Raw genomic sequence first — 8,438 nt, 5'->3', positions numbered from 1 at the left:
TGACTAAGACTTCCATTCTTCTGAGGTCAGTAAAACAAAGACTCAGTTAGTTGGGGACAAAATGCCGATTCTGTAAATTAGACATGGCTGAAAAGCACTATGAAGTGATATATAAGTTAAAGTGCTATTGCTATTGTTATCTTATACCATCGCCTTGTCTCACAGCATTGGTCTTTTATTGCTGATATTCAACTATGAAACAACCCCAGAGATTAAGCTTATCTGGATGATGATTAAAATTCAATTTTAGTGACTATAAGAGCTGATGTCTAGAAATTTGTAATTCACAATAAAACCTTTATCTTCCCTCAAATTTATATAAAGAAATTAGGAATACAGTGTCTTCTACATAGGGAAAAATCTGTCAGGGGAAAATGATCATTCCCACTGATCCAAGAGCCCAGTGACACCTTGAGCTCAGCTCCCTTGGTGAAAGTCTCATGATTAACGCCCCCATTAATTTCACTTGGGAAAGATCTGAAAAATTATAGGAAAAGAGCATGACACTTCATACAAATTAATGCTGGATTATCAATTGTATACCCTCTCACCAAGGAATGCTACTAAATATCTTTTTCAAAAATAAGCTTATGTGATAAGTAAATGAATGAAAAAGGACCACTTAAGACTTACATTAGATATTTAGTTTGGCTTCAAAGACTTGCCCATGGAGAGCAAGTTACAGGACGCCAATGAGTAATTATCCAAGCATGAATTAACATTCTACTAAGTTATGATTTAGATTTTTCTTTAGCTGTTTTTTTGTCTGTAAGAATTTGGCCACTGACTTTCAAAAATCAATATGCAAATCCAGACAATGTGTGTGGATTTATAAAATTGTAAAATCATAACATAGCATGATCTACTATTATGGAGGATAGAAATTAGTGGAATATACACATGACAAAAATGTAGTGCTCTTTATAATGTAGAAAATTGACATGTTTATAGTTCATGGTATTTGAACAAAAAATGAAGAATACCTCTGTGCATTCCTGAAAATGACTTTGAGGAAGTTGGAACTTACACAAACATAGAATTAAAGCAGCTGCATGTTCTTTTCAGAAGTTTTAAAAAGTAGCTGCTTTAAGGAGCAGCAGTGCAATGTTGTATTTGTGCAAGTTCAGAAGTACTTTGTCCCAATGCTTTTTTTTAAAAGAAAACTCAGCACTGCTAAATAAGGCAAAAAGTCATCTGAGTAGAATCAGCCTTCATTACAAAAGGTCTTGCCAAATATAACATTTGATTTTGCTACTGGTTCTTGGAGGTGTCTTGTTTTTTTTTTCCAGAACAACTTGAAGATATAATCAAGAAAAATGGAGTGTAAGTAAAATTTAACTACTTTTAAAATTGGAAATATTTTTTGTGTGAATCATCTATGAAGAATCATCTATAAACTATGAAGTTTAACCTTTTTTATGACAGTGTCACAATATACAAAATCATCCAGTGTCCATCATTTGGATGAATAGATTACATGTAGTCATCTGCTTCATTTTTAACTAATCAATAAAGACCAGTAAATGCAATTTTATTTACAGTTTTAAAATACAATATGATAATCTCTGAAATGGTAAGAAAATTGGAAAAACATAGCAGTACAGATCTATCTGTTATAATCTATTGAAATATCTTGCAGTACAGATTGATATGTACATAAAATATATTCAAATATGTAGTAAAGAACATTTAAGTAATAACTTTTTATATGGAGTATTTCATTTTATTCATTTCTGTATAATTTATTCATCTTTCTAATACCAATATCTATATGTAGGATGTATCTAATCCCAAGAATGATGTATATACAATTGGATTTCAACATCCATCAAGGAATTTTGATGTTATAACCAAAAATATCTTGAGGAAGGCAAATTGCTTTGTCCTAACACATTGTTAGTTAACATCAAAGTATCAATATACCTCTAGAGTGCTGCTATAATTAAATAAAAAAGCCAGGTGTGCAATTAATTCTGCAATCTTTACTAAAACTTAAAAAAAGAATTTTAGCTTCATTATAGCATAACAAACTTTAGCAGAAATAATAATGCATTGGGATTTAATTAGAGAAAGGATTGTTCATGCTACAGCTAAATGCAACCATAGCAGCTGGCTGAATACCTCTGGGCAGCCCTTATGGAAAGTGAATTGCTATTTTAATTAATGAAGCAAAACATTTAAGTAAAATATTTAGAATTTGTGAATTGTGGCACTAGAAATAGCAAAAATCTAAATGTACATTTGGATTATCTTACCTAAGTGTGCCTGGGAAATGAAGCACTATACGTGATTTAAAGTGCGTTTGAAGTTTGTAGTTTGTAAAATGTAGCCTTAGGACTAAAATTTAAAAGTCATCAGAATTAAAATTCAAGTCCAATTCTCTTCAACCATCACCAAAAGCCATTTGGGAGACTTTTAAATAGCCACTTGTAAATCTGCATTCAGTTAAATAGATAAATTTGGCTTAAGTATAAGGGTATTCTAGAGTGACAACACTATTAACAAAAAGATGGGATTGTACTTGAACAATATCTGGAAATGCAGCTTCCTGTTATAAAGGAAGTTTTGTTTCCTTTATAACAGGAAGCTGCATTTCCAGATACTGTTCAACTACAACTCCACAACTTTGATATTGGTTTAAAACCAGCCTTTGCTTTAGCACTTCAAATATTAGAAGATATAAGAGAATAATGAAGATTATTTAGAAAAAGAAGGTCTTGAAAAGGTGCTCCAGATATATAATTTAATCAAGTGTAATAGTGAGTTGATTTCAGCTCTTATATTTCCATGGGTTATTTAGAGAACTCCAAGGAGAAATAAATGAAAATAATATTTTCTTCACAGAAATCTCTGGTTTATTCGACTGTCCTTTATGAACAAAAATAGCTCTCCCTTTTGATTATGAACCAGTTTGGCTCCAATTTACTATTTTATGAAGGATGACTGTAGGAGAAATCAATATAGGACAATAAAATATCATCACATCACTTAATTTAGCAAAGAAAATTGACACAATATTGTAAGTTTCACCCTGAGTGAAAACAGTATCTAGAGTGAAAATGACAGCTGGTCTCAAAACTCTCATTTACTACAAAATAAATTAGGAAAGTTATGACCCATCAATCCTTTCATCTATTCAGGATGTATTTATCACCCAGTCTTACCCAGCCTTTTTAATTCCAAGGCCACAACTATGGACTGCTATAGCACAGCATTTTTATTTTACAAAAATGTTTTTAGGCAGTTGCATTCTGAGAGTTCTTTTTGTAATGAAAGTTGATGCTAGGGGCTTAAGAATGTCACCTTCCTGTTTACTGATTTTTAAATGACATTACTGTTTTTTTTTAAGAATTAGTACTGGATATGGTGAATATCAGGAGTGGTATTTGTAGATATGCAGACACTCCCACTGGCAATACATTGTTAGATGCTTCTCCATATTCTTTCACTTTTCCCCCTGATTATGATGAACTTATTTTAATCTCTTATGGCAGTGATTAACCAGTCATTTGGCACTTCTAATAGGAGAGAATATCTCAGAATTGAATGTGAAGTCCTTGGTGCTCTCCAAGTTTGGTTGTTTTCTTGCAGACTTTTTGTTACCCAACTAGGTAACATTTTCAGTGCAAGAAAGCAATGAGGTTTCCTATCTGTTTATACAGTGGCTTGTCCTATCAGTGTTAGTGGAAATTTCATTTCCTCCTTGGTATTTCCTTGATTAGGCTGCTGTCTACTGTTTGTTTGTCTGTGTTGCTGCTGTTAGAAATCCCTGCTGATGAAAAGAACGAAAAAACAGTTCTAGGTTTTTTGTTTCCTTTTTAAATTTTTTATTTCTCTTTTGCATGTTTTGTAAATGTTATTTATCTACAAGCCTGTTGCTAGCTGATTTATTTGAGTGCCAAATTTCCAGGAATTCCTCAGCATGTTTGGATTTCAGTTGGTCAAGGATGTTTAGTTTTCCAACTGAAACTAGGTTAAGTCTATTCATTTGTTGTGAAATTAAGGATTTTGCATTGTGTCTTCAGACTACTAGTTGTGTTCATAGATGTATTCTGATAGTATTTTATCTGTTTTCTTACATTGTGGTTGTTACACTATTTACATTGTATGTTACTGAATATTTGTTTATTTCTTCTTGGGCTACTGCATGCATTTATTAACACCAAAATGAAATTTCTCAAATTTCTCTTGAAAGTCATTTTGGATGCATTCTGTAAGTTAGCTCATTTGAGGTACATTGGTTCAAAACTGTTGCCCTATGATGCATTGTCTTGCACTTTTAGTAATATATAAAGACTTTGACACAGCTCTTTAACTTATCAATGTTTCTTTTTTTCCAGTGATAAGTGGCTATGAGACTTGTAATAAGTATGAAGTAGAAAATCCCATGGGCCAGTGGGGTATACTTTGCAGTTGAAGAAAATTATGGTTATAATTTGAACTGTTATGGGCCTTGCAGATCATTTACCATAAAACTCTTCGATAGTACAAACCAACCAGTCATACAATTGTCAAGAGAGTTTCATTGTGTCTGTTGCTGCTGTCCTTGTATTTGCTGCCTACAAAAGGTAAACTCAACCCATCTGCTCATTTGGGCTGCTTTGTTCAATAGTTCTTTTCCTAGAATATCAAAAAGTATAAGCAACTTCACAGAAAGAGAAATTAGTGTTCAATTTTTTCTCTCAAATGGTTATTATTACCATAGTATTTAATTATGAAGATTTTTGTTACACATACTTATGTGCTATGTATGTATCTTGACTTCCTATTTATGAGGATACTGGTAGAACCAGAAACAGGGTGACACAATAATAATTAATGTACAATAACTGTCCCCAAGTTGTTGTCTTCCTCTAGAACTCCTTTATAAGAGTTCTCTGAAGTAGCTGTTAAATGCTGGGACAGATTAGGGAGATTAGGTTCATATCTAACCTAGGGGTATCAAATATAAGCTACAAACATCCTTATGACTATTAGGTGGAAGCAAAGAGGTTGAAAAAACTCAAACTCAGCTATCAGATAGTGGTTGTTGATTTTTTTTTGCAACTCACATATGTTAGTGTACATAAGGTTATTCATTCAGTGATCCTGAGCAAGTCAAGCTCTTGCTGTTTGTGATTTAATGCTACCACAAAAAGTAAAAAAACCAAGGACATAAAACGTAAGAACAACATATTAAAGCTCTTCTGTTTCCCATTAGCAGTTAAGTCCCTTTTTTAACAGAATAACATAATTGGAAGGGACCTTGGAAGTCTTCTAGTCCAACTCCATGCTCAAGTAAATTTTGATCATTCATTGTCTTAATTTTCCATGTGCTTTTCAACCCTAACTACAGTAATAGAGCCTGTTAACACATCTCAATGTGAGACAAAATGCTGCTCTTGAATTCTGCTGCATGTTTTTTTCCCTTAAAGCTTGAGGTTCAAGCACCACTAGGCACAGCCATTGGACATGTTAAGCAGAAGTGTTACATCTGCCAACCAAGATTTGTTATTCAGAATGAAGCCAGATAAAACATCTTGAAATTGCATGGACCTAGTTTATCATGCCATGCTAACAGGGATATTCATTTTCAGGTAAGATGATACGCGATGTCTTCGGCCACCCTTCAGTGTTGGAATATATTAAGTTTAAATATTGATAAACCTATTATTTCATAAGAGCAGAAATAGGATTGTTGCATACAGTCCTCTCCATTGTTTTCTTTTTCTTCTTTGTAGCCAACGGACTTTATATTTCAATATAAAGTCTTGATAATATATAATATGATAATAATTTAGAAGATATACTGGAGGATGGTACTCATATATTTATTGTTATTGTTTATTATGCTAATATGCATTTTGCATTTCTGACCAGAATGCTCTTAAAACTAATATCTTTAGAATGATGTCATAACAATTATAAAATTATTTCACATTTCAGTACTGAATCCGAAGAAAAAAATTAATACATACTGTAAGTGAAAATATCATATTTAAGTCAGTGAATGAATTACAATGAGTGAAGCCACACACAAAGTTTTCTCATAAGGCAAACTGTATAAGATAATTACACCAATTAGCTAATAATTAATTCATGCTTATTATTTTTAATACATATTCATATGGTCCATAATATGTTCTGCTGATTACTGAGTGTGCTTGCTTACACATTTTAAGACCTTCATAGCTAATGTTTTATGTATCAATAGAATTCAAATTCTGATTTTTCACTAAGGGTGAAATGTCACATTGTATTTAGGACTATGGTGCATTGATAATATTATTACCCTTATTACAAAATGAAGAAATACACACACACTGAATTTATATATACATCACACATACACACACATACATATATATATATATATATACATACAGTATATACACACACACACACACATGAAATTATGAAATTCATAGCTGCATATAGGGTCATTCTTAGCACCAGACCTTACTGTACAGTATGGCATCTTTCTTGAATATTTTTATTACTTGTTTAAAATCAGATAAAATATTTCAATCAAAAATCATCAATTGGAAAAATCACCAGGAAATGGAAAGGATTGGCAGCAGAAGCTGTAACAGATGCCAGCAGTTTCTTAATCCAATTCCCAATGGATCTTGAGGTTAAAACGAAAACCCTTTTGCTTGGAGCTTGCTTCCTACTGGTAAGTCTCTTGGTAATTTCATTATAAATTAAGATTTAAAAAGTTTTGCTTCTAAAAAGGAACGATCTGGACTGGAGTTCATCTAAATCATGTATGTTTTATTTTTAATAGGATTTCATATTTTTTGAATGAACTGCACCAAGGCACAACAATCAGACATAACCAGATGTCTTGTCTTTCTTCCTGACTTCAGAAAAAAATCTATATTGCTGCTTTTGTTTCTTGTCTAGCGGTTAGTTTATCACTTCGTTATATGACATTTTTATGAAAAATGAGATTGCTGAAAAATCTGATTATGGGCACAGTATTCTCATATTATGTAAGCAACCAGATTGTGGACTCTTATGTGGCAAGAAATAGAATGGTGTTTCACAGCCTTGGCAACTTTAAGATGTCTGGATTTCAATTAGCACATTAGCATACTAGCTAGTTTCTAGTATGAATTCTAGAAGAATTCTAGGAGTTGGAGTCCATGCATCTTAGTTGCTAAGGCTGAAAAACACTGCTCTAGAATATATCATATATTAGCAAGACCTTTTTACAACTGCTCATGGTTCTAGAACAGAGGTGTCAAACTCGATTTCATTGAGGGCAGAGTTGTGTTTGACTGGGGGGAGAATGGTTCTTTTTTTCTGTCATAAATTATCTCATACAGGTAGTCCTCAACTTATGATCACAAGTGAGCCCAAAATTTCTGTTGCTAAGTGGGACATTTGCTAAGTGAGTTTTACCTTTCTTACCACAGTTGTCAAGTGAATAATTCCATTATTAAATTAGTAACATGGTTGTTAAATAAATCTGGTTTTTCCATTAACCTTGCTGGTCATAAGGTTACAGAAGGTGATCATATGAGATACTGCAATTGTCATAAATATGAGTGTCTGCCAGATGTCTGAATTTTGATCATGTGATCATGAGGGTGCTGCAACAGTTGTAAGTGTGAAAAAACAGTCATAAGTCACTTTTTTACGGTCATAACAACGGTCACTAAATGAACTGTGGTAAGTTGAGGACTACCTGTACTTTGCAGAATGCCTAAAAGGCCACACAAAATTGTCAAAGCAAACAAGCCAAGTGAAATTTTGTGAATGTCTGTGGATTGTGAGGCCTTGAGCTGTTGTTTGGCAAATTAAAACTGGCACTGTTGTTGGTGTTCTGGAGTCTTTTTTCCTCCGTGAATTTATTTCTAACTTCTGATTAGTTTGAAAGGAAAAATTAGTTTAAATAAATACAATTGTACTTTAAAAATTGTACTTTAAATAAATATAATAATTGCAATTTTAGCAAACTAAAACTAAAGACTTACTTTTATGTTCCTGTAGAATAGGTGGTTATATTTCATTAGCATGCTTCTCTGTTTATAATCTTAAATTCATTTTAAAGATAGGCAATTTCTTTTGCATTCAGATTTAAATTTGTAATATTAATATTAATATTCAGGAATAAAATGATCTATCTTGGCCTGTCCAGTTTGTATTATCCAGATGTGCTGAGACAAAAAATCCAAATGTCAGGAAAAGTGAAGACATCTCTGTAAATGACAGCTGATTTTTTTTTTTCATTCATTATACAAAGTACTATATTTGTATGCATAATCTTCCATCTATTTCTAAATATTCTACCCTCTGTTCTTGGACACTGTTACACTGTTACAAGTTCAGTAATGATGTTTCTATTTCATGGCTAATAAACAAGCCTAAAAATGAACAGCCCAACTTCCAACAACCATGGATCATTTTGTTTCATTATATTACTTTGCTCTTTCTACATTAAACAATTCGGT

At 32.4% G+C, this 8,438-nt stretch overlaps 1 pseudogene across 1 annotated transcript; it reads left to right on the top strand.

Annotated features, from left to right (window-relative positions):
* Positions 1 to 1,316: 1,316 nt before the first annotated feature.
* LOC113436946 (phospholipid scramblase 1-like) lies at positions 1,317 to 7,801 on the top strand (annotated as a pseudogene). Its single transcript, XR_015743663.1, has 5 exons — positions 1,317 to 1,323; positions 4,341 to 4,568; positions 5,415 to 5,576; positions 6,494 to 6,655; positions 6,767 to 7,801. The product of XR_015743663.1 is annotated as a phospholipid scramblase 1-like (transcript).
* Positions 7,802 to 8,438: the final 637 nt, after the last annotated feature.

This window comes from Pseudonaja textilis, chromosome 4 (genome assembly GCF_049901715.1).
Source record: "Pseudonaja textilis isolate UNSWEBS1 chromosome 4, rPseTex1.2, whole genome shotgun sequence".
Lineage (NCBI taxonomy): Eukaryota > Metazoa > Chordata > Lepidosauria > Squamata > Elapidae > Pseudonaja > Pseudonaja textilis.
This window is presented reverse-complemented; position numbering and strand designations above follow the sequence as displayed.